Source organism: Calonectris borealis, unplaced genomic scaffold, assembly GCF_964195595.1.
Source record: "Calonectris borealis unplaced genomic scaffold, bCalBor7.hap1.2 HAP1_SCAFFOLD_53, whole genome shotgun sequence".
Taxonomy (NCBI): domain Eukaryota; kingdom Metazoa; phylum Chordata; class Aves; order Procellariiformes; family Procellariidae; genus Calonectris; species Calonectris borealis.
The window spans coordinates 272609-297901 of record NW_027441460.1 but is presented as its reverse complement, the minus strand read 5'-3'; positions in this window follow the sequence as shown (position 1 = coordinate 297901).

Sequence of the window (25293 nt, the reverse complement as noted above, 5' to 3'; positions counted from 1 at the left end):
AAAGTCTCCCGGTGCAAGCACCGCCCAGCAACAGCCAAAGCATTAAGGGGCCATCAACGCTCCTCTCACACCAAACCCAAAAGCCAGCACACCCCCCAAGCTACTGGGAAGAAAGTTAACTCTGTCCCAGCCGGAAGCAGGACAGTGCTGAGTGCTGTGTATGTCCGGGTGCTGGGCATGTCTGGGTGCGGGGTACTGCGCACTGGGGGTGCTGGGTGGTGGGGGAGCTGGATGGTGGGTGTTTGGTGTGCTGAGTACAGAGCACTGGGGGTGCTGGGTGTGAGACGTGTGGGGGTGCTGGATGGTGGGTGTTGGGTATGCTGGTTGCTGGGCACTGGGGATGCTGGGTGTGAGATGTGTGGGGGTGCTGGATGGTAGGTGTTTGGTGTGCTGAGTACAGAGCACTGGGGGTGGTGGATGCTGAGCGCTGCGGGTGCTGGGTGCCGGGCATGTCCGGGTGCTATGTGCTGATCACTGGAGATGTTGGGGGCTGGTTTGCTGGGATGTGGGCAGTGGTGTGTTGAGTGCTGGGCATGTTTGGGTGCTGGCCATGTCTGGGTGCTGGGTACTGGGCGCTGGCTGTGTGGGGCAGTGGGGGTGCTGTGTGCTGGGCACGTCCGGGTGGTGGGTGTTGGGCAGTGGCAGTGTTGGGTTCTAGGAACTGGGGTGCTGGGCCCTGGTATTGCTGGCTACTATACATAACTGAGTGCAGGGTATGTCTTGGTGCTGGATGCTGAGTACTGGAGGTACTGGGTGCTGGGTGTTGGGCATATGCGGTGCTAGGTGCTGGGCATATGCGGTGCTGGGTGGCTGTGCTGGGGTTGCTGGGTGCTGTGCTGTGAGGGTGCTGGATTCCTGACATGTGCGTGTGCTGTGTGCTGGGCCCTGGTTGTGCCGGGTATGTGTGAGTGCTGGGTGTTGGGCAGTGGGGGTGCTGTGTGGCGGGGCCTGGGCATGTCTGGGTGCTGGGCGGTCGGGATGCTGGGCGGTGGGCAGCAGAGAAGCTGCCTGCTGGGCATGTCTGAGTGCTGGGCATGTGTGGGTGCTGGGTACTGGGCAGTGGGGGTGGTGGTGCTGTGTGCTGGGCATGTCTGGGTGCTGGGCATGTGTGGGTGCTGGGTACTGGGCAGTGGGGGTGGTGGCAGTGGTGGTGCTGTGTGCTGGGCATGTTGGGCTGCTGGGTTTTGGGCGGTGGGCGTGCTGGGTGTGTGCGTGTGTTGGTTTCTGGGCGCTGGGGGTGCTGGGTGTTGTGCTCTGGGGTTGCTGGGTGCTGGGCATGTCCGGGTGGCGGGCACGGCTGGGTGCTGGGCCCTGAGGTTGCTGCGTGCTGGGCACTGGGCTTGCTGGTGCTGCTGGTGCGGGTGCTGGGGGCTAGGTGTTGTCCGAAAAGCGGATTCGTGCCCGGCGTGGAAGGAACTGTTGGAGTGACCATGGGTCGGAATAGGAGCGCGTTCCCGGAGTAATGAGGAGTCCCAATGTGGGTATGGTCATCCTCCTTTATTTCAAGATATTGTGCTACTTTTATAAGCTAGCCACAGTAACACGCGCACCTCCGAATCCTCTATTGGTTTACAGTCAGCAAGCACACGAATCTTAACATACACAGATTGGTCAAAAGCAGGTGTCCACGCGAACGCTTCCTGTGCCTGCATTCCGTTACATAATCTACTGATATTTCCATTCCTCAGCCTGTTTTTCCTGCTCTACGATCACTTCAGAGACTCTAAAACTACAATTGCTCTTTAGCAGCCTTCTACTATTACTAACAAATCCTCAGTGCTTGGAATGTTCATAGGATGACCGTTATTTAATAAAAATCCCTCCACAAGGAACCAATTCCACACGCTCAGGAGAGAGATTGTTTTATTCAGGCCTGGGTGCTCGGTGGACTTGCCACAAATGAAGCACACCAGGTCTAATCACCTTTCTGTTTGTATCCATGCTTCTCATACATATTTTCAGTTTCTCTTTTACATATTCCTTAAATTTCCGAGAACCGATTATAATATTACATCATCCTAGACACATGCGCACTAAAACCTTTAGGGTCTCCTTGAGGGTCTCGGGTGGTCTGTGGTGGTCGGCGGGGTCGTGAACTCTTTGTGAACCTGTTCCTTTCTTTCCTTATAAGGTCGAGGTTTGTCTCCGAGCCACGTCTGGACTACCTTTGTTTACGGTTCTCGTTTCCAAGGTTACTCTTCACTAGAGTCTAACACTGCTTCCAGGAGACATGATTTAGACTACAATTCTACACACCTGCAAACACCACACCTGCTAGTTCCCTAACTTCTAAGCCACAAGTCTTCATTGTGTAGAATTACAGAAGCGAGCCGAGGTACTGGGGCTACTGGTTGCTGGGCCCTGGGAGTGCTGGATACCATGCATAATTGGGTGCAGGGTATGTCTTGCTGGTGGATGCTGGGCACTGGGGCTGCTGGGCATGTCTCGATGCTGTGTGTTGGCGGTGGGTGTGCTGGGTTGTGCGCATGTCCGGGAATTCGTGCTGGGCCCTGGGAGTGCTGGGTGCGGGGAGCTAGGGGTGCTGGCTGTGGGCATTTCCAGGAACTGGTCATGACCAGTGCTGGTTGTTGGGTCTTGTGGGTGCTGGGCGTGTGCAGGTGCTGGGCACGTCCGGATGCTGTGTGCTCGGCACTTGGGGTTCTGGGTGGTGGGCAGTGAGGGTGCACACCAAACACCCACCATCCAGCACGCCCACAAGTCTCACACCCAGCACCCGCAGTGGCAGGAACCAGCATACCCAACACCCAGCTTCCAGCACACCCACTGCCCAGGACCTGCATACGCTGCATTGAACCCAGCACCCCCAGCACCCGGTAACCGATAGCCCCAGCGCCCAGCACGCCAGGGTCCAGCAACCAACAGACGCACACGCCCAGCACCCAGCACCCCCACCGCCCAAAACCCAGCACCCCGACGTGCCCAGCACACAGCAGCCCCAGGTACCACCACCCCCAGCGCCAAGCACCCAGCACCACCATTGCTCAGCACCTGGACATGCCCAGCACCTAGCACCACCCCCCGCAGTGCCCAACACCCAGCACCTACACATACCCAGCACAACCAGGGCCCAGCACACAGTACACGCACATGCCAGGAATCCAGCACCCTCACAGCACAGCACCCAGCAACCCCAGCACAGCCACCCAGCACCGGATATGCCCAACACCCACCACTGCATATGCCCAGCACCCGGTACCTCCAGCACCAAGCATCCAGCACCAAGACATACCCTGCACTCAGTTTTGCATATTGCCGAGCAATGCCAGGGCCCAGCACCCCCAGTACCTAGCACCCAGCACTCCCACTGCCCAGTACCCAGCACCCCGACATGCCCAGCACACAGCACCCGCACCGCCCCGCACTGCCAGTTCCCAGTACCCAGCACCCAGACATGCCCAGCACCCAGACAAACATGCCCAGCGCCCAACACACCAGAACACAGCAAACCAGCCCCCAAGAACCCCAGTGATCAGCACATAGCACCTGGACATGCCCAGCACCTGCAGCACTCAGCACCCCAAACACCCACCATACAACACACCCACAGGTCTCACACACTTCCGCCCAGTGCCCGGAAACCAGCATACCCAACACTCAGCATCCAGCACCCCCACCCCCCAGCACCCAGTGCCCAGCACGCTGCACTTAGACATGGCCAGCACCCGGACATGCTCAGCACCCAGCAACACAGGGGCACAGAACCCAGCACCCCCAGCGCCCAGAAACCACCCACCCCAGCGTCCAGCACCCAGTACACCCAGGGCCCGGCAACCAACACCCGCACATGCCCAGCACCCCCACCACCCAGCACAGGGACATGCCCAGCACCCAGCACACCCAAAGACCATCACCCCCAGCGCCAAGCACCCAGCACCGCCATTGCCTAGCACCCGGACATGCCCAGCACCCAGCACCACCACCGCCCACCACTGCCAGCGCACAGTACCCAGCACCCGGACATGCCCAGCACTCAGACATGCCTAGCAGGCAGCTTCCCTGCTCCCCATCGCCCAGAACCTCCAGTGCCCATCACCCAGCACCCAGACATGCCCAGCGCCCACCACACAGCACCCACACTGCCCAACACCCACACATACCCAGCACAACCAGGGAAGAGCACACAGCACACGCACGTGCCAAGAAACAAGCACCCCCAGAGCACAGAACCCAGCAACTCCAGAGCACAGGCCCAGCACCCAGTACCTCCAGCACCAAGAGATACCCTGCACTCAGTTATGCATAGTACCCAGCAACACCAGGGCCCCGCAACCGCACCAGCCAGCACCCAGCAACCCGAGTGCCCAGCCCCCATCAACCTCAGGGCCCAGCCCCCAGCACCCGCACATTCCCAGCACCCAGCAACCCCACTGCCCAACCCACCCCCCGGACATGCCCAGCACACAGCACCCCCAGGGACCACCATCCCCAGCGCCCAGTACCCAGCACCTGGACATGCCCAGCACCCAAACATGCCCAGCACGCTACACACCAGAACACAGCAAACCAGCCCCCAACATCCCCAGTGATCAGCACGTAGCACCCGGACATGCCCAGCACCCAGCGCCCTGCACCCAGTACACCAAACACCCACCACCATACAGGGCTCGCAGCCAGCACCTCCCCAGTGCCCAGAAACCAGCATACCCAACACCCCCACAGCCCAAGAACCCGTTTACCCAGCATCCGGACATGCCCAGCACTCGGACATACACAGCACCCCCAGGGCCCAGCACTAACTCCTGGACAGGCGCACAACCCAGCACCCCAACCGCCAACAAACAGCACCTGGACATGCCCACCACTCAGCAGCCCCAGTGCCCAGCACCCAGCACCGCAACAGCCAGCATCCCCAGCGTCCAGCACCCTCACCGCCGACCACCCAGAACCCCAAGTGCTGAGCACACAGCATCCGCACGTGCCCAGCACCTGGAGACGCCCAGCACCTGGTCATGTCCAGCAACTGAAATGCCCACAGCCAGCACCCCTAGCTCCCAGCAGCCAGTACCCCCAGTGCCCAGCATCAGTCATGCCAAGGACGAGGACATGCCCAGCACCCAACACCCCAGTGGCCAACACCCAATACCCCCAGCACCCAGCAGCAAGACATACCCTGCACCCGCTTATGCATAGTACCCAGCACTCCCAGGGCCCAGCAACCAGCACCCACAGGACTTAGCACCCAGCAACCCCAGTGCCCAGCACCCAATACCCCCAGCTCCCAGTAGCCCCAGAACCCACCATCCAGCAGCAAGACATACCCTGCACCCGCTTATGCATAGTACCCAGCAGTCGCGCTGCCCAACACCCAGCAACCCCAGTGCACAGCACCCACTAACCCCAGTGCCCAGCATCCCCAGCGCACAGCATCCGGCATATGGACATACCCAGCACACGGACATACCCACTAGCCAGCACCCCTAGTGCCCAGCACCCAAAACTCCCTCCATCCATCACCCAGACATGCCCAGTGCTCAGCGCCCCCAACAGCCAGGATCAGAAAATGCCCAGCAACAAGCACTCCCATGCCTACCACCGCCAGTGCCCAATAACCAGCACACAGACAATGCCCACCAGCCAGCATCCAGAACCCAGCGCCAAGCACTCAGTACGCAGGCATGCCCAGCACCCTGATATGCATAGTCCCCAGCACCCCCACTGCCCAGCAGTCCCAGTGCCCCGGACCCATCACTTGGACATGCTCAGCACCCAGAGATGTCCAGCACCCCGCATGCCCAGTGCCTAGAACCCAGTACCCCCAATGACCAGCACCCAGCGCAGCCAGTGCCCAGCACTGCCTGTAGCCCGCATCCACCACCCAGGCACGATCATCGCCTGCCCATTCCCAGCACCAAATCCTCCCAGTGCCCAGCACAGGGACATGGCGAGCACCCAGATATGCCCAACACCCAGCAACCGCAGCACCCAGACCTGTCCAGAACCCACTCCACTCAGGGCCTAGCACACAGTACCCCCACGACCCAGCACCGACACATGCCCAGCACCAAGCACTGCCAAAGATCCCAAGGGGTGCTAGGTGTGCTGGATGTTGCGCATTTGCGGTGCTGGAGATGGCTGGGTGCTGGGCAGCTGAGAAGGGGCTGTAAAGGGAAGGTGAGCACTGCGAACATATTTCAGTCCTGGCAAAACGTGTGTGGGAGCTCGACGGGGCGCTTGTCTGCTTTGCAGTTGGGCTGCGGCAAGGTTGACGGTTGAGTGCTACGGCAAGCGCCTAGCCCCGGTGGTGGTGGGGACCTCAAAGGGCTGCCGGGGCAGGCGAGTGCAACGAACGCTAGTCTTCTTGGTTCCCTCTGTGTTGGAGCGCCATCTGGTGGGTAGACGTTTCAGAGCCTGGCTCTGATGAAGGTAAGATGTAGGTTGATGTTTAGGTGGGAGACCAAAGAGAAGGGAGCAGGGGTTGGTGGGGCTGACAAGAGATCGTGAGGGCCAGCATCAGCCTTCATTCCTGGCCACGTCTGCCCCAGAGCCCCATGTGGTGGGTGGCCGCTTCGGAGCTTGGCCCTGATGAGGAGAAGGGATATGTCGAGGATAACTGGGGGAACAGACACAGAGCGCCGGTGTTGGTGGGGCTGCCTAGGGACTGCAAACGGAAGGCGAGGTCCGGCATTAGCCTTGATTCCTGGCTATCTCAATGCCAAGCCCCATGTGGAGTGTGGCCGCTTCGGAGCTTTGCCCTGATGAGGGTCAGGGCTAGGTTGAGGTTGGGTGGGAGAACAGACAGAGAGACCCGGTGTTAGTGGGGCTGCCTAGGGACAGCAAAGGAAAGGTGAGGGCGAGCATCAGCCTTGATTCCTGGCTACATCAGTGCCAAGCCCCATGTGTAGCATGCCCACTTCGGAGCTTGGCCCTGAAGAGGGTAACGGCTAGGTTGAGGTTAGGTGGGAGAACAGGCACAGAGCCCCGGTGTTGGTGGGGCTGAGACGGGGCTGCCCTTCAGTGCCTGAGCCCCATGTTGAGGGTGGCCTCTTCGGAGCTTGGCTCCGATGAGGGTAAGGGATATGTCGAGGATAAGGTGGAGAACAGAGACAGAGCCCCGCTTTTGGTGGGGCTACCAAGGGAAGGTGAGGGCTAGCATCAAGCTGGATTTCTGGTTACCTTAGTGCCAAGCTCCACGTGGAGGGTGGCCGCTTCGGAGCTTGGCGCTGATGAGGGTCAGGGCTAGGTTGAGGTTAGGAGGGAGATCAGGCACAGAGCCCCGGTGTTGGTGGGCTTGCCTAGGGACTGCAAATGGAAGGTGAGGGCCAGCACCACCCTTGATTCCTGGCTATCGCAGTGCCAAGCCCCATGTGGAGTGTGGCCGCTGCGGTGCTTTGCCTTGATGAGGGTAAGGGATATGTCGAGGCTAAGTGGGAGAACAGATACAGAGCCCCGGTTTTGGTGGGGCTACCAAGGGAAGGTGAGGGCTAGCATCAAGCTGGATTTCTGCTTACCTTAGTGCCAAGCTCCACGTGGAGGGTGGCCGCTTCGGAGCTTGGCGCTGATGAGGGTCAGGGCTAGGTTGAGGTTAGGTGGGAGAACAGGCACAGAGCCCCGGCATTGGTGCGGCTGAGAAGGGGCTGTGCAGTGATCGTGAGGACCAGCATGTACCTTGATTCTTGGTTGCCTCAGTGCCTAAGCCCCACATGAAGACTGATCGCTTCGGAGCTTGGCTCCGATGAGGGTCAGGGATAGGTCGATGTTAGGTGCGAGCAGAGACACAGAGCGCCGGTGTTGGTGGGGTTGCCTAGGGACTGCAAATGGAAGGTGAGGGCCAGCACCACCCTTGATTCCTGGCTATCGCAGTGCCAAGCCCCATGTGGAGTGTGGCCGCTGCGGTGCTTTGCCTTGATGAGGGTAAGGGATATGTCGAGGCTAAGTGGGAGAACAGATACAGAGCCCCAGTATTGGTGGGACTGAGAAGGGGCTGCCAAGGGACCATGAGGGCCAGCATTAGCCTTGGTTCCTGGCTACTTCAGTGCCTAGCTCCATGTGGCCGGTGTCCACTTCGGAGCTTGGCCCTGATGAGGGTCAGGGCTAGGTTGAGGTTAGGTGGGAAAACAGGCACAGAGCCCCGGTGATGGTGGGGCTGAGACGGGGCTGCCCTTCAGTGCCTGAGCCCCATGTTGAGGGTGGCCTCTTCGGAGCTTGGCTCCGATGAGGGTAAGGGATATGTCGAGGATAAGGTGGAGAACAGAGACAGAGCCCCGGTTTTGGTGGGGCTACCAAGGGAAGGTGAGGGCCAGCATCAAGCTGGATTTCTGGTTACCTTAGTGCCAAGCTCCACGTGGAGGGTGGCCGCTTCGGAGCTTGGCCCTGAAGAGGGTCAGGGCTAGGTTGAGGTTAGGTGGGAGAACAGGCACAGAGCCCCGGCATTGGTGCGGCTGAGAAGGGGCTGTGCAGTGATCGTGAGGACCAGCATGTACCTTGATTCTTGGCTGCCTCAGTGCCTAAGCCCCACATGAAGACTCGTCGCTTCGGAGCTTGGCTCCGATGAGGGTCAGGGATAGGTCGATGTTAGGTGCGAGCAGAGACACAGAGCCCCGGTGTTGGTGGGCGTGAGAAGGAGCTGCCAAGAGCCCGTGAGGGCCAGCATCAGCCTTGGTTCCTGGCTACTTCAGTGCCTAGCTCCATGTGGCCCGTGGCCACTTCGGAGCTTGGCCCTGATGAGGGTCTCGGCTAGGTTGAGGTTAGGAGGGAGAACAGGCAGAGAGCCCCGGTGTTGGTGGGCTTGCCTAGGGACTGCAAATGGAAGGTGAGGGCCAGCACCACCCTTGATTCCTGGCTATCTCAGTGCCAAGCCCCATGTGGAGGGTGGCCGCTGCGGAGCTTTGCCCTCATGAGGGTAAGGGATATGTCGAGGCTAAGTGGGAGAACAGATACAGAGCCCCGGTATTGGTGGGGCTGAGAAGGGGCTGCAAAGAGATCGTGAGGGCCAGCATCAATTTTGATTCCGGGCTCATTCAGTACCTAAGCCCCACATGAAGAGTAGTCGCTTCGGAGGTTGGATCCGGTGAGGGTAAGGGATAGGTTGATGTTAGGAGCGCGCAGAGACGGGGCTGCCCTTCAGTGCCTGAGCCCCATGTTGAGGGTGGCCTCTTCGGAGCTTGGCTCCGATGAGGGTAAGGGATATGTCGAGGATAAGGTGGAGAACAGAGACAGAGCCCCGCTTTTGGTGGGGCTACCAAGGGAAGGTGAGGGCTAGCATCAAGCTGGATTTCTGCTTACCTTAGTGCCAAGCTCCACGTGGAGGGTGGCCGCTTCGGAGCTTGGCGCTGATGAGGGTCAGGGCTAGGTTGAGGTTAGGAGGGAGAACAGGCACAGGGCCCCGGTGTTGGTGGGGTTGCCTAGGGACTGCAAATGGAAGGTGAGGGCCAGCACCACCCTTGATTCCTGGCTATCGCAGTGCCAAGCCCCATGTGGAGTGTGGCCGCTGCGGTGCTTTGCCTTGATGAGGGTAAGGGATATGTCGAGGCTAAGTGGGAGAACAGATACAGAGCCCCGGTATTGGTGGGACTGAGAAGGGGCTGCAAAGAGGTCGTAAGGGCCAGCATCAACCTTGATTCCAGGCTACTTCAGTACCTAAGCCCCATGTGGGGAGTGGTCGCTTCGGAGCTTGGCTCCGATGAGGGTAAGGGATACGTTGCTGTTAGGTGCGAGCAGAGACACAGAGCCCCGGTATTGGTGGGGCTGAGACGGGGCTGCCCTTCAGTGCCTGAGCCCCATGTTGAGGGTGGCCTCTTCGGAGCTTGGCTCCGATGAGGGTAAGGGATATGTCGAGGATAAGGTGGAGAACAGAGACAGAGCCCCGGTTTTGGTGGGGCTACCAAGGGAAGGTGAGGGCTAGCATCAAGCTGGATTTCTGGTTACCTTAGTGCCAAGCTCCACGTGGAGGGTGGCCGCTTCGGAGCTTGGCCCTGAAGAGGGTCAGGGCTAGGTTGAGGTTAGGTGGGAGAACAGGCACAGAGCCCCGGCATTGGTGCGGCTGAGAAGGGGCTGTGCAGTGATCATGAGGACCAGCATGTACCTTGATTCTTGGCTGCCTCAGTGCCTAAGCCCCACATGAAGACTCGTCGCTTCGGAGCTTGGCTCCGATGAGGGTCAGGGATAGGTCGATGTTAGGTGCGAGCAGAGACACAGAGCCCCGGTGTTGGTGGGCGTGAGAAGGAGCTGCCAAGAGCCCGTGAGGGCCAGCATCAGCCTTGGTTCCTGGCTACTTCAGTGCCTAGCTCAATGTGGCCCGTGGCCACTTCGGAGCTTGGCCCTGATGAGGGTCTCGGCTAGGTTGAGGTTAGGAGGGAGAACAGGCAGAGAGCCCCGGTGTTGGTGGGCTTGCCTAGGGACTGCAAATGGAAGGTGAGGGCCAGCACCACCCTTGATTCCTGGCTATCTCAGTGCCAAGCCCCATGTGAGGGTGGCCGCTGCGGAGCTTTGCCCTCATGAGGGTAAGGGATATGTCGAGGCTAAGTGGGAGAACAGATACAGAGCCCCGGTATTGGTGGGGCTGAGAAGGGGCTGCAAAGAGATCGTGAGGGCCAGCATCAATTTTGATTCCGGGCTCATTCAGTACCTAAGCCCCACATGAAGAGTAGTCGCTTCGGAGGTTGGATCCGGTGAGGGTAAGGGATAGGTTGATGTTAGGAGCGCGCAGAGACACAGAGCCCCGGTTTTGGTGGGGCTGAGACGGGGCCGCCCTTCAGTGCCTGAGCCCCATGTTGAGGGTGGCCGCTTCGGAGCTTGGCTCCGATGAGGGTAAGGGATATGTCGAGGATAAGGTGGAGAACAGAGACAGAGCCCCGGTTTTGGTGGGGCTACCAAGGGAAGCTGAGGACCAGCATCAAGCTGGATTTCTGCTTACCTTAATGCCAAGCTCCACGTGGAGGGTGGCCGCTTCGGAGCTTGGCCCTGAAGAGGGTCAGGGCTAGGTTGAGGTTAGGTGGGAGAACAGGCACAGCACCCCGGCATTGGTGCGGCTGAGAAGGGGCTGCAAAGAGATCGTGAGAGCCAGCATCAGCCTTGGTTCCTGGCTACTTCAGTGCCTAGCTCCATGTGGCCGGTGGCCACTTCGGAGCTTGGCCCTGATGAGGGTCTCGGCTAGGTTGAGGTTAGGAGGGAGAAAAGGCACAGGGCCCCGGTGTTGGTGGGCTTGCCTAGGGACTGCAAATGGAAGGTGAGGGCCAGCACCACCCTTGATTCCTGGCTATCTCAGTGCCAAGCCGCATGTGGAGTGAGGCCGCTGCGGCGCTTTGCCCTGATGAGGGTAAGGGATCTGTCGAGGCTAAGTGGGAGAACAGATACAGAGCCCCGGTATTGGTGGGGCTGAGAAGGGGCTGCAAAGAGATCGTGAGGGCCAGCATCAACCTTGATTCCAGGCTACTTCAGTACCTAAGCCCCACGTGGGGAGTGGTCGCTTCGGAGCTTGGCTCCGATGAGGGTAAGGGATAGGTCGCTGTTAGGTGCGAGCAGAGACACAGAGCCCCGGTATTGGTGGGGCTGAGACGGGGCTGCCCTTCAGTGCCTGAGCCCCATGTTGAGGGTGGCCTCTTCGGAGCTTGGCTCCGATGAGGGTAAGGGATATGTCGAGGATAAGGTGGAGAACAGAGACAGAGCCCCGGTTTTGGTGGGGCTACCAAGGGAAGGTGAGGGCCAGCATCAAGCTGGATTTCTGCTTACCTTAGTTCCAAGCTCCACGTGGAGGGTGGCCGCTTCGGAGCTTGGCCTGATGAGGGTCAGTGCTCGGTTGAGGTTAGGTGGGAGAAAAGGCCCAGAGCCCCGGTGTTGGTGGGGCTGAGAAGGGTCTGCCAAGGGACCGTGAGGGCCAGCATCAGCCTTGGTTCCTGGCTACTTCAGTGCCAAGCCCCATGTGGCCGGTTGCCACTTCGGCGCTTGGCCCTGATGAGGGTCAGGGCTAGGTTGACGTTAGGTGTGAGAACAGGCACAGAGCTTCGGTGTTGGTGGGCTTGCCTATGGACTGCAAATAGAAGGTGAGGGCCACCATCAATCTTGGTTCCTGGCTACTTCAGTTCCTGAGCCCCATGTCGAGGGTAGCCTAATCGGAGCTTGGCCGTGAGGGCCAGCATCAGCCTTGGTTCCTGGCTACTTCAGTGCCTAGCTCCATGTGGTGGGTGGCCACTTCAGAGCTTGGCCCTGAAGAGGGTCAGGGCTAGGTTTAGGTTAGGTGGGAGAACAGGCACAGCGCCCCGGCATTGGTGCGGCTGAGAAGGGGCTGCAAAGAGATCGTGAGAGCCAGCATCAGCCTTGGTTCCTGGCTACTTCAGTGCCAGAGCCCCATGTCGAGGGTGGCCTAATCGGAGCTTGGCCGTGAGGGCCAGCATCAGCCTTGGTTCCTGGCTACTTCAGTGCCTAGCTCCATGTGGTGGGTGGCCACTTCAGAGCTTGGCCCTGATGAGGGTCTCGGCTAGGTTGAGGTTAGGTGGGAAAACAGGCACAGAGCCCCGGTGTTGGTGGGCTTGCCTAGGGACTACAAATGGAAGGTGAGGGCCAGCACCACCGTTGATTCCTGGCCGTCTCAGTGCCAAGCCCCATGTGGAGTGAGGCCGCTGCGGCGCTTTGCCCTGATGAGGGTAAGGGATCTGTCGAGGCTAAGTGGGAGAACAGATACAGAGCCCTGGTATTGGTGGGGCTGAGAAGGGGCTGCCAAGATATCGTGAGAGCCAGCATCCGCCTTGGTTCCTAGCTACTTCAGTGCCTAGCTCCATGTGGTGGGTGGCCACTTCGGAGCTTGGCCCTGATGTGGGTAAGGGATAGGTCGCTGTTAGGTGCGAGCAGAGGTACAGTGCCACGGTGTTGATGGGGCTGAGAAGTGGCTGCCAAGAGATCGTGAGGGCCAGCATCGTCCTTCATTCCTGGCTATTTCTGTGCCTGAGCCGGAGGAGGTGGGTGGCCGTTTCGGAGCTTGCCTCTGAGGAGGATAAGGGATAGTTTGAGGTTCTGCGTAGATAACGAGATCCTTCTGCATTAGTTAACGCCACCCACCACATAGACCCACCACGGGACCCTTCCCGGTCCCACCACCCCTCTCCCTTATTCTCAAACCTAAATATCAACCTTTGCCTTACCATCTCTCGAGTTCATTTCGTAAACGGCTTCCCACCAGAGGGCGCTCCAACACAGAAAGAACCAGGATTGAAAGCTGTTTCTGGCTCTTGCCTTTCGTGGCAGCCCTTTCCGAGGGAGCTGCTCTCGCTCTACCACCCAACCAGCAACCTTACCACAGCCCAACTGCAAAGCAGTCGATCCCCTCTTCGGGCTCCCATAAACTAACAGGCAGGACTGAAAGATGTTGGTGGCTCTCACCTTCCCTTGATAGACCCTTCTCAGCTGCCCAACACCCAGCCAGCTCCAGCACCCCAAATGTGCCATATCCACCACACCTAGCACTCCTTGCTACACCTTGGTGGTGCCTGGTGCTAGGCATGTTCCGTTGCTGAGTCGTGGGTTGTTGGGCACTGCGGGGACTGGCTTCTTGTCATGTCCTGGTGCTGGGGCTGCTGGGTGCTGTGTGCTGGGCTCCAGGGCTGCTGGGCATGTCGAGGTGCTGTGCATTGGCGGTGCGTGTGCTGGGTTGTGTGCATGTGTGGGAATCAGTGCTGGGCCATGGGAGTGCTGGGCCCTGGCAGTGCTGGGTGGAGGGTATGATGGGTGCATGTGTTGGTTTAACCCCAGCCAGCAAATAAACCCCACGCAGCCACTGGCTCACCTCCCCCCCCCACCCCGTGGGATGGGGGAGAGAATCGGGAGGGCACAAGTAGGAAAACTCCCGGGTTGAGATAAAAACAGTTTAATGGTTGAAATAAAACGAAGTAGAACAGTAATAATAACAATGAGAACAACAACAACAACAACAGACGATACAAAGCAGGCAATGCACAATGCAACTGCTCACCGCTGTCGACCGTGTGTCGTGAACGGGGGGGGGGGAGAGCCCCCTCCCCCGCCCCCTCCCATTTTTTATACTGAGCAGGATGTCACATGCTATAGAATACCCCATTGGCCAGCTAGGTCAACTACCCCGGCTGTGCTCCCCATCCCCCCGCCCCCCCCACCCCCCCCCAGCTTCCTGTGGGAGGCCGAAAAGAGAGAACAAAAGTCTCCCGGTGCAAGCACCGCCCAGCAACAGCCAAAGCATTAAGGGGCCATCAACGCTCCTCTCACATCAAACCGAAAAGGCCAGCACACCCCCCAAGCTACTGGGAAGAAAGTTAACTCTGTCCCAGCCGGAAGCAGGACAGTGCTGAGTGCTGTGTATGTCCGGGTGCTGGGCATGTCTGGGTGCGGGGTACTGCGCACTGGGGGTGCTGGGTGGTGGGGGAGCTGGATGGTGGGTGTTTGGTGTGCTGAGTACAGAGCACTGGGGGTGCTGGGTGTGAGACGTGTGGGGGTGCTGGATGGTGGGTGTTGGGTATGCTGGTTGCTGGGCACTGGGGATGCTGGGTGTGAGACGTGTGGGGGTGCTGGATGGTAGGTGTTTGGTGTGCTGAGTACAGAGCACTGGGGGTGGTGGATGCTGAGCGCTGCGGGTGCTGGGTGCTGGGCATGTCCGGGTGCTATGTGCTGATCACTGGAGATGTTGGGGGCTGGTTTGCTGGGATCTGGGCAGTGGTGTGTTGAGTGCTGGGCATGTTTGGGTGCTGGCCATGTCTGGGTGCTGGGTACTGGGCGCTGGCTGTGTGGGGCAGTGGGGGTGCTATGTGCTGGGCACGTCCGGGTGGTGGGTGTTGGGCAGTGGCAGTGTTGGGTTCTAGGTACTGGGGTGCTGGGCCCTGGTATTGCTGGCTACTATACATAACTGAGTGCAGGGTATGTCTTGGTGCTGGATGCTGGGTACTGGAGGTACTGGGTGCTGGGTGTTGGGCATATGCGGTGCTAGGTGCTGGGCATATGCGGTGCTGGGTGGCTGTGCTGGGGTTGCTGGGTGCTGTGCTGTGAGGGTGCTGGATTCCTGACATGTGCGTGTGCTGTGTGCTGGGCCCTGGTTGTGCCGGGTATGTGTGAGTGCTGGGTGTTGGGCAGTGGGGGTGCTGTGTGGCGGGGCCTGGGCATGTCTGGGTGCTGGGCGGTCGGGATGCTGGGCGGTGGGCAGCAGAGAAGCTGCCTGCTGGGCATGTCTGAGTGCTGGGCATGTGTGGGTGCTGGGTACTGGGCAGTGGGGGTGGTGGGCGGTGGTGGTGCTGTGTGCTGGGCATGTCTGGGTGCTGGGCATGTGTGGGTGCTGGGTACTGGGCAGTGGGGGTGGTGGCAGTGGTGGTGCTGTGTGCTGGGCATGTTGGGCTGCTGGGTTTTGGGCGGTGGGCGTGCTGGGTGTGTGCGTGTGTTGGTTTCTGGGCGCTGGGGGTGCTGGGTGTTGTGCACTGGGGTTGCTGGGTGCTGGGCATGTCCGGGTGGCGGGCACGGCTGGGTGCTGGGCCCTGAGGTTGCTGCGTGCTGGGCACTGGGCTTGCTGGTGCTGCTGGTGCGGGTGCTGGGGGCTAGGTGTTGTCCGAAAAGCGGATTCGTGCCCGGCGTGGAAGGAACTGTTGGAGTGACCATGGGTCGGAATAGGAGCGCGTTCCCGGAGTAATGAGGAGTCCCAATGTGGGTATGGTCATCCTCCTTTATTTCAAGATATTGTGCTACTTTTATAAGCTAGCCACAGTAACACGCGCACCTCCGAATCCTCTATTGGTTTACAGTCAGCAAGCACACGAATCTTAACATACACAGATTGGTCAAAAGCAGGTGTCCACGCGAACGCTTCCTGCGCCTGCATTCCGTTACATAATCTACTGATATTTCCATTCCTCAGCCTGTTTTTCCTGCTCTACGATCACTTCAGAGACTCTAAAACTACAATTGCTCTTTAGCAGCCTTCTACTATTACTAACAAATCCTCAGTGCTTGGAATGTTCATAGGATGACCGTTATTTAATAAAAATCCCTCCACAAGGAACCAATTCCACACGCTCAGGAGAGAGATTGTTTTATTCAGGCCTGGGTGCTCGGTGGACTTGCCACAAATGAAGCACACCAGGTCTAATCACCTTTCTGTTTGTATCCATGCTTCTCATACATATTTTCAGTTTCTCTTTTACATATTCCTTAAATTTCCGAGAACCGATTATAATATTACATCATCCTAGACACATGCGCACTAAAACCTTTAGGGTCTCCTTGAGGGTCTCGGGTGGTCTGTGGTGGTCGGCGGGGTCGTGAACTCTTCGTGAACCTGTTCCTTTCTTTCCTTATAAGGTCGAGGTTTGTCTCCGAGCCACGTCTGGACTACCTTTGTTTACGGTTCTCGTTTCCAAGGTTACTCTTCACTAGAGTCTAACACTGCTTCCAGGAGACACGATTTAGACTACAATTCTACACACCTGCAAACACCACACCTGCTAGTTCCCTAACTTCTAAGCCACAAGTCTTCATTGTGTAGAATTACAGAAGCGAGCCGAGGTACTGGGGCTACTGGTTGCTGGGCCCTGGGAGTGCTGGATACCATGCATAATTGGGTGCAGGGTATGTCTTGCTGGTGGATGCTGGGCACTGGGGCTGCTGGGCATGTCTCGATGCTGTGTGTTGGCGGTGGGTGTGCTGGGTTGTGCGCATGTCCGGGAATTCGTGCTGGGCCCTGGGAGTGCTGGGTGCGGGGAGCTAGGGGTGCTGGCTGTGGGCATTTCCAGGAACTGGTCATGACCAGTGCTGGTTGTTGGGTCTTGTGGGTGCTGGGCGTGTGCAGGTGCTGGGCGTGTGCAGGTCCGGATGCTGTGTGCTCGGCACTTAGGGTTCTGGGTGGTGGGCAGTGAGGGTGCACACCAAACACCCACCATCCAGCACGCCCACAAGTCTCACACCCAGCACCCGCAGTGGCAGGAACCAGCATACCCAACACCCAGCTTCCAGCACACCCACTGCCCAGGACCTGCATACGCTGCATTGAACCCAGCACCCCCAGCACCCGGTAACCGATAGCCCCAGCGCCCAGCACGCCAGGGTCCAGCAACCAACAGACGCACACGCCCAGCACCCAGCACCCCCACCGCCCAAAACCCAGCACCCCGACGTGCCCAGCACACAGCAGCCCCAGGTACCACCACCCCCAGTGCCAAGCACCCAGCACCACCATTGCTCAGCACCTGGACATGCCCAGCACCTAGCACCACCCCCCGCAGTGCCCAACACCCAGCACCTACACATACCCAGCACAACCAGGGCCCAGCACACAGTACACGCACATGCCAGGAATCCAGCACCCTCACAGCACAGCACCCAGCAACCCCAGCACAGCCACCCAGCACCGGATATGCCCAACACCCACCACTGCATATGCCCAGCACCCGGTACCTCCAGCACCAAGCATCCAGCACCAAGACATACCCTGCACTCAGTTTTGCATATTGCCGAGCAATGCCAGGGCCCAGCACCCCCAGTACCTAGCACCCAGCACTCCCACTGCCCAGTACCCAGCACCCCGACATGCCCAGCACACAGCACCCGCACCGCCCCGCACTGCCAGTTCCCAGTACCCAGCACCCAGACATGCCCAGCACCCAGACAAACATGCCCAGCGCCCAACACACCAGAACACAGCAAACCAGCCCCCAAGAACCCCAGTGATCAGCACATAGCACCTGGACATGCCCAGCACCTGCAGCACTCAGCACCCCAAACACCCACCATACAACACACCCACAGGTCTCACACACTTCCGCCCAGTGCCCGGAAACCAGCATACCCAACACTCAGCATCCAGCACCCCCACCCCCCAGCACCCAGTGCCCAGCACGCTGCACTTAGACATGGCCAGCACCCGGACATGCTCAGCACCCAGCAACACAGGGGCACAGAACCCAGCACCCCCAGCGCCCAGAAACCACCCACCCCAGCGTCCAGCACCCAGTACACCCAGGGCCCGGCAACCAACACCCGCACATGCCCAGCACCCCCACCACCCAGCACAGGGACATGCCCAGCACCCAGCACACCCAAAGACCATCACCCCCAGCGCCAAGCACCCAGCACCGCCATTGCCTAGCACCCGGACATGCCCAGCACCCAGCACCACCACCGCCCACCACTGCCAGCGCACAGTACCCAGCACCCGGACATGCCCAGCACTCAGACATGCCTAGCAGGCAGCTTCCCTGCTCCCCATCGCCCAGAACCTCCAGTGCCCATCACCCAGCACCCAGACATGCCCAGCGCCTACCACACAGCACCCACACTGCCCAACACCCACACATACCCAGCACAACCAGGGAAGAGCACACAGCACACGCACGTGCCAAGAAACAAGCACCCCCAGAGCACAGAACCCAGCAACTCCAGAGCACAGGCCCAGCACCCAGTACCTCCAGCACCAAGAGATACCCTGCACTCAGTTATGCATAGTACCCAGCAACACCAGGGCCCCGCAACCGCACCAGCCAGCACCCAGCAACCCGAGTGCCCAGCCCCCATCAACCTCAGGGCCCAGCCCCCAGCACCCGCACATTCCCAGCACCCAGCAACCCCACTGCCCAACCCACCCCCCGGACATGCCCAGCACACAGCACCCCCAGGGACCACCATCCCCAGCGCCCAGTACCCAGCACCTGGACATGCCCAGCACCCAAACATGCCCAGCACGCTACACACCAGAACACAGCAAACCAGCCCCCAACATCCCCAGTGATCAGCACGTAGCACCCGGACATGCCCAGCACCCAGCGCCCTGCACCCAGTACACCAAACACCCACCACCATACAGGGCTCGCAGCCAGCACCTCCCCAGTGCCCAGAAACCAGCATACCCAACACCCCCACAGCCCAAGAACCCGTTTACCCAGCATCCGGACATGCCCAGCACTCGGACATACACAGCACCCCCAGGGCCCAGCACTAACTCCTGGACAGGCGCACAACCCAGCACCCCAACCGCCAACAAACAGCACCTGGACATGCCCACCACTCAGCAGCCCCAGTGCCCAGCACCCAGCACCGCAACAGCCAGCATCCCCAGCGTCCAGCACCCTCACCGCCGACCACCCAGAACCCCAAGTGCCGAGCACACAGCATCCGCACGTGCCCAGCACCTGGAGACGCCCAGCACCTGGTCATGTCCAGCAACTGAAATGCCCACAGCCAGCACCCCTAGCTCCCAGCAGCCAGTACCCCCAGTGCCCAGCATCAGTCATGCCAAGGACGAGGACATGCCCAGCACCCAACACCCCAGTGGCCAACACCCAATACCCCCAGCACCCAGCAGCAAGACATACCCTGCACCCGCTTATGCATAGTACCCAGCACTCCCAGGGCCCAGCAACCAGCACCCACAGGACTTAGCACCCAGCAACCCCAGTGCCCAGCACCCAATACCCCCAGCTCCCAGTAGCCCCAGAACCCACCATCCAGCAGCAAGACATACCCTGCACCCGCTTATGCATAGTACCCAGCACTCCCAGCCCCCAGCAGTCGCGCTGCCCAACACCCAGCAACCCCAGTGCACAGCACCCACTAACCCCAGTGCCCAGCATCCCCAGCGCACAGCATCCGGCATATGGACATACCCAGCACACGGACATACCCACTAGCCAGCACCCCTAGTGCCCAGCACCCAAAACTCCCTCCATCCATCACCCAGACATGCCCAGTGCTCAGCGCCCCCAACAGCCAGGATCAGAAAATGCCCAGCAACAAGCACTCCCATGCCTACCACCGCCAGTGCCCAATAACCAGCACACAGACAATGCCCACCAGCCAGCATCCAGAACCCAGCGCCAAGCACTCAGTACGCAGGCATGCCCAGCACCCTGATATGCATAGTCCCCAGCACCCCCACTGCCCAGCAGTCCCAGTGCCCCGGACCCATCACTTGGACATGCTCAGCACCCAGAGATGTCCAGCACCCCGCATGCCCAGTGCCTAGAACCCAGTACCCCCAATGACCAGCACCCAGCGCAGCCAGTGCCCAGCACTGCCTGTAGCCCGCATCCACCACCCAGGCACGATCATCGCCTGCCCATTCCCAGCACCAAATCCTCCCAGTGCCCAGCACAGGGACATGGCGAGCACCCAGATATGCCCAACACCCAGCAACCGCAGCACCCAGACCTGTCCAGAACCCACTCCACTAAGGGCCTAGCACACAGTACCCCCACGACCCAGCACCGACACATGCCCAGCACCAAGCACTGCCAAAGATCCCAAGGGGTGCTAGGTGTGCTGGATGTTGCGCATTTGCGGTGCTGGAGATGGCTGGGTGCTGGGCAGCTGAGAAGGGGCTGTAAAGGGAAGGTGAGCACTGCGAACATATTTCAGTCCTGGCAAAACGTGTGTGGGAGCTCGACGGGGCGCTTGTCTGCTTTGCAGTTGGGCTGCGGCAAGGTTGACGGTTGAGTGCTACGGCAAGCGCCTAGCCCCGGTGGTGGTGGGGACCTCAAAGGGCTGCCGGGGCAGGCGAGTGCAACGAACGCCAGTCATCTTGGTTCCCTCTGTGTTGGAGCGCCATCTGGTGGGTAGACGTTTCAGAGCCTGGCTCTGATGAAGGTAAGATGTAGGTTGATGTTTAGGTGGGAGACCAAAGAGAAGGGAGCAGGGGTTGGTGGGGCTGACAAGAGATCGTGAGGGCCAGCATCAGCCTTCATTCCTGGCCACGTCTGCCCCAGAGCCCCATGTGGTGGGTGGCCGCTTCGGAGCTTGGCCCTGATGAGGAGAAGGGATATGTCGAGGATAACTGGGGGAACAGACACAGAGCGCCGGTGTTGGTGGGGCTGCCTAGGGACTGCAAACGGAAGGCGAGGTCCGGCATTAGCCTTGATTCCTGGCTATCTCAATGCCAAGCCCCATGTGGAGTGTGGCCGCTTCGGAGCTTTGCCCTGATGAGGGTCAGGGCTAGGTTGAGGTTGGGTGGGAGAACAGACAGAGAGACCCGGTGTTAGTGGGGCTGCCTAGGGACAGCAAAGGAAAGGTGAGGGCGAGCATCAGCCTTGATTCCTGGCTACATCAGTGCCAAGCCCCATGTGTAGCATGGCCACTTCGGAGCTTGGCCCTGAAGAGGGTAACGGCTAGGTTGAGGTTAGGTGGGAGAACAGGCACAGAGCCCCGGTGTTGGTGGGGCTGAGACGGGGCTGCCCTTCAGTGCCTGAGCCCCATGTTGAGGGTGGCCTCTTCGGAGCTTGGCTCCGATGAGGGTAAGGGATATGTCGAGGATAAGGTGGAGAACAGAGACAGAGCCCCGCTTTTGGTGGGGCTACCAAGGGAAGGTGAGGGCCAGCATCAAGCTGGATTTCTGCTTACCTTAGTGCCAAGCTCCACGTGGAGGGTGGCCGCTTCGGAGCTTGGCGCTGATGAGGGTCAGGGCTAGGTTGAGGTTAGGAGGGAGAACAGGCACAGAGCCCCGGTGTTGGTGCGGCTGAGAAGGGGCTGCGCAGTGATCGTGAGAGCCAGCATCAGCCTTGGTTCCTGGCTACTTCAGTGCCTAGTTCCATGTGGCCGGTGGCCACTTCGGAGCTTGGCCCTGATGAGGGTCTCTGCTAGGTTGAGGTTAGGAGGGAGAACAGGCACAGGGCCCCGGTGTTGGTGGGCTTGCCTAGGGACTGCAAATGGAAGGTGAGGGCCAGCACCACCCTTGATTCCTGGCTATCGCAGTGCCAAGCCCCATGTGGAGTGTGGCCGCTGCGGTGCTTTGCCTTGATGAGGGTAAGGGATATGTCGAGGCTAAGTGGGAGAACAGATACAGAGCCCCAGTATTGGTGGGACTGAGAAGGGGCTGCCAAGGGACCATGAGGGCCAGCATTAGCCTTGGTTCCTGGCTACTTCAGTGCCTAGCACCATGTGGCCGGTGTCCACTTCGGAGCTTGGCCCTGATGAGGGTCAGGGCTAGGTTGAGGTTAGGTGGGAAAACAGGCACAGAGCCCCGGTGATGGTGGGGCTGAGACGGGGCTGCCCTTCAGTGCCTGAGCCCCATGTTGAGGGTGGCCTCTTCGGAGCTTGGCTCCGATGAGGGTAAGGGATATGTCGAGGATAAGGTGGAGAACAGCGACAGAGCCCCGGTTCTGGTGGGGCTACCAAGGGAAGGTGAGGGCCAGCATCAAGCTGGATTTCTGGTTACCTTAGTGCCAAGCTCCACGTGGAGGGTGGCCGCTTCGGAGCTTGGCCCTGAAGAGGGTCAGGGCTAGGTTGAGGTTAGGTGGGAGAACAGGCACAGAGCCCCGGCATTGGTGCGGCTGAGAAGGGGCTGTGCAGTGATCGTGAGGACCAGCATGTACCTTGATTCTTGGCTGCCTCAGTGCCTAAGCCCCACATGAAGACTCGTCGCTTCGGAGCTTGGCTCCGATGAGGGTCAGGGATAGGTCGATGTTAGGTGCGAGCAGAGACACAGAGCCCCGGTGTTGGTGGGCGTGAGAAGGAGCTGCCAAGAGCCCGTGAGGGCCAGCATCAGCCTTGGTTCCTGGCTACTTCAGTGCCTAGCTCAATGTGGCCCGTGGCCACTTCGGAGCTTGGCCCTGATGAGGGTCTCGGCTAGGTTGAGGTTAGGAGGGAGAACAGGCAGAGAGCCCCGGTGTTGGTGGGCTTGCCTAGGGACTGCAAATGGAAGGTGAGGGCCAGCACCACCCTTGATTCCTGGCTATCGCAGTGCCAAGCCCCATGTGGAGGGTGGCCGCTGCGGAGCTTTGCCCTCATGAGGGTAAGGGATATGTCGAGGCTAAGTGGGAGAACAGATACAGAGCCCCGGTATTGGTGGGGCTGAGAAGGGGCTGCAAAGAGATCGTGAGGGCCAGCATCAATTTTGATTCCGGGCTCATTCAGTACCTAAGCCCCACATGAAGAGTAGTCGCTTCGGAGCTTGGATCCGGTGAGGGTAAGGGATAGGTTGATGTTAGGAGCGCGCAGAGACACAGAGCCCCGGTTTTGGTGGGGCTGAGACGGGGCTGCCCTTCAGTGCCTGAGCCCCATGTTGAGGGTGGCCTCTTCGGAGCTTGGCTCCGATGAGGGTAAGGGATATGTCGAGGATAAGGTGGAGAACAGAGACAGAGCCCCGGTATTGGTGGGGCTACCAAGGGAAGGTGAGGGCTAGCATCAAGCTGCATTTCTGGTTACCTTAGTGCCAAGCTCCACGTGGAGGGTGGCCGCTTCGGAGCTTGGCGCTGATGAGGGTCAGGGCTAGGTTGAGGTTAGGAGGGAGAACAGGCACAGAGCCCCGGTGTTGGTGCGGCTGAGAAGGGGCTGCGGAGTGATCGTGAGAGCCAGCATCAGCCTTGGTTCCTGGCCACTTCAGTGCCTAGCTCCATGTGGCCGGTGGCCACTTCGGAGCTTGGCCCTGATGAGGGTCTCGGCTAGGTTGAGGTTAGGAGGGAGAACAGGCACAGGGCCCCGGTGTTGGTGGGGTTGCCTAGGGACTGCAAATGGAAGGTGAGGGCCAGCACCACCCTTGATTCCTGGCTATCGCAGTGCCAAGCCCCATGTGGAGTGTGGCCGCTGCGGTGCTTTGCCTTGATGAGGGTAAGGGATATGTCGAGGCTAAGTGGGAGAACAGATACAGAGCCCCAGTATTGGTGGGACTGAGAAGGGGCTACCAAGGGACCATGAGGGCCAGCATTAGCCTTGGTTCCTGGCTACTTCAGTGCCTAGCTCCATGTGGCCGGTGTCCACTTCGGAGCTTGGCCCTGATGAGGGTCAGGGCTAGGTTGAGGTTAGGTGGGAGAACAGGCACAGAGCCCCGGTAATGGTGGGGCTGAGACGGGGCTGCCCTTCAGTGCCTGAGCCCCATGTTGAGGGTGGCCTCTTCGGAGCTTGGCTCCGATGAGGGTAAGGGATATGTCGAGGATAAGGTGGAGAACAGAGACAGAGCCCCGGTTCTGGTGGGGCTACCAAGGGAAGGTGAGGGCCAGCATCAAGCTGGATTTCTGGTTACCTTAGTGCCAAGCTCCACGTGGAGGGTGGCCGCTTCGGAGCTTGGCCCTGAAGAGGGTCAGGGCTAGGTTGAGGTTAGGTGGGAGAACAGGCACAGAGCCCCGGCATTGGTGCGGCTGAGAAGGGGCTGTGCAGTGATCGTGAGGACCAGCATGTACCTTGATTCTTGGCTGCCTCAGTGCCTAAGCCCCACATGAAGACTCGTCGCTTCGGAGCTTGGCTCCGATGAGGGTCAGGGATAGGTCGATGTTAGGTGCGAGCAGAGACACAGAGCCCCGGTGTTGGTGGGCGTGAGAAGGAGCTGCCAAGAGCCCGTGAGGGCCAGCATCAGCCTTGGTTCCTGGCTACTTCAGTGCCTAGCTCAATGTGGCCCGTGGCCACTTCGGAGCTTGGCCCTGATGAGGGTCTCGGCTAGGTTGAGGTTAGGAGGGAGAACAGGCAGAGAGCCCCGGTGTTGGTGGGCTTGCCTAGGGACTGCAAATGGAAGGTGAGGGCCAGCACCACCCTTGATTCCTGGCTATCTCAGTGCCAAGCCCCATGTGGAGGGTGGCCGCTGCGGAGCTTTGCCCTCATGAGGGTAAGGGATATGTCGAGGCTAAGTGGGAGAACAGATACAGAGCCCCGGTATTGGTGGGGCTGAGAAGGGGCTGCAAAGAGATCGTGAGGGCCAGCATCAATTTTGATTCCGGGCTCATTCAGTACCTAAGCCCCACATGAAGAGTAGTCGCTTCGGAGCTTGGATCCGGTGAGGGTAAGGGATAGGTTGATGTTAGGAGCGCGCAGAGACACAGAGCCCCGGTTTTGGTGGGGCTGAGACGGGGCTGCCCTTCAGTGCCTGAGCCCCATGTTGAGGGTGGCCTCTTCGGAGCTTGGCTCCGATGAGGGTAAGGGATATGTCGAGGATAAGGTGGAGAACAGAGACAGAGCCCCGGTTTTGGTGGGGCTACCAAGGGAAGGTGAGGGCCAGCATCAAGCTGGATTTCTGGTTACCTTAGTGCCAAGCTCCACGTGGAGGGTGGCCGCTTCGGAGCTTGGCGCTGATGAGGGTCAGGGCTAGGTTGAGGTTAGGAGGGAGAACAGGCACAGAGCCCCGGTGTTGGTGCGGCTGAGAAGGGGCTGCGCAGTGATCGTGAGAGCCAGCATCAGCCTTGGTTCCTGGCTACTTCAGTGCCTAGCTCCATGTGGCCGGTGGCCACTTCGGAGCTTGGCCCTGATGAGGGTCTCGGCTAGGTTGAGGTTAGGAGGGAGAACAGGCACAGGGCCCCGGTGTTGGTGGGCTTGCCTAGGGACTGCAAATGGAAGGTGAGGGCCAGCACCACCCTTGATTCCTGGCTATCGCAGTGCCAAGCCCCATGTGGAGTGTGGCCGCTGCGGTGCTTTGCCTTGATG